Source organism: Echinops telfairi, unplaced genomic scaffold, assembly GCF_000313985.2.
Source record: "Echinops telfairi isolate 266 unplaced genomic scaffold, ASM31398v2 ScPeMD7_7468;HRSCAF=8506_0, whole genome shotgun sequence".
In the NCBI taxonomy this organism is placed as follows: Eukaryota; Metazoa; Chordata; class Mammalia; order Afrosoricida; family Tenrecidae; genus Echinops; species Echinops telfairi.
In genome coordinates this window covers 81045978-81047185 of record NW_022111369.1, presented here as the reverse complement: position 1 = coordinate 81047185, position 1208 = coordinate 81045978, and positions in this window count along the sequence as shown.

Genomic DNA, 1208 nt, shown 5'->3' with positions numbered 1-1208 from the left:
CTCTGCATTCTAGGTAAACAGGGAACATTGGTCTCCTTAAATGAGATCGCAGGGGCAACATTTGCCCAAGGACAAAGTTCAGGACGGTTGGGAAAGAAGAAACATGGGAGTTGGGTAATTGGTGTTACATTGCAGAGATTGCAGTGAATGAGTTGAAACAAAAGCGCATGTTGAATATAAAACTGATGGTCTGAAGTAGGTGATTGGACCTGTCTTCTGAGGCATCTTGCTAAGCTCAAACTGCCCAGCTTTTTGTTAGCAGGCAAATCCATTTACTGGGCACCACCAGGGGCTACAAGTATAGCAATGTTTACCTAAAAGATTTTATGTGAAGTAACATGTAAGACACCTAACAGTGTAGGGGTTCTGGAAACCGTTTCCTTCTGTATAGAAAACGCCCCAAGTTCAATTATTTCCCCATTTCTTTTCTGATAGTATAGTGTTGGGAGGATTCGAGAAGCAAACAGACATTTTCAGTGCTTAGGACAGTACGTGACATAAAGTAGGTACTGGATATATGAGACTTACTAAATGAGAGAGCATTCTTTTCCAAAGCCACCACATGATAGCTTCCAACCCAAACAACAATTCTGTCTCAGTTTTTCGATAATCTGAATTAGAGAAGGGAATGGACAGACAAATACTATCTTTGGCCACCAGGTACCTCCTGATGCTGTGAAATGCCTTTTTAAAAGAAATACTCGCTCACCCCACAGGAGGGTCACAAGGAAGGTACGATTCAACCAAGATGCAGTATAGAAACGACGAAACACACAACATCCCTCTGAATGCCCATCCATCCCTCCCTCCCCCCCTCCCCCTATTGTGACCCAGTTTTACCTTACAGATCCGGCTAGACTGGAGTACACACATTGGTACCGATAAGAGCTCTTGACACATGGAATCCAGGACAGATAAACCCTCAGGAGCTGTAGCTGGAGTAGGGATAACATGAGGGAAGGGACATGACAGGGAGGATGGTGCAGAAAGAGAGGGAGAACCAATCACAGAATTGGATATATAGCACCTCCCCCACCCCCTCCCCCAAGGGTGACAAATAATAGAAATGTGGGTGAAGGGAAACAACAGACATTGTAAGATTTGAAATAATAATATATATATATATAATTGATCAAGAATTCACGAGTGTAGGGGAGGGTGGGGAAAAACAGCTGATACCAAGGGCTCAAGTAGAAAGAAAATGTTTT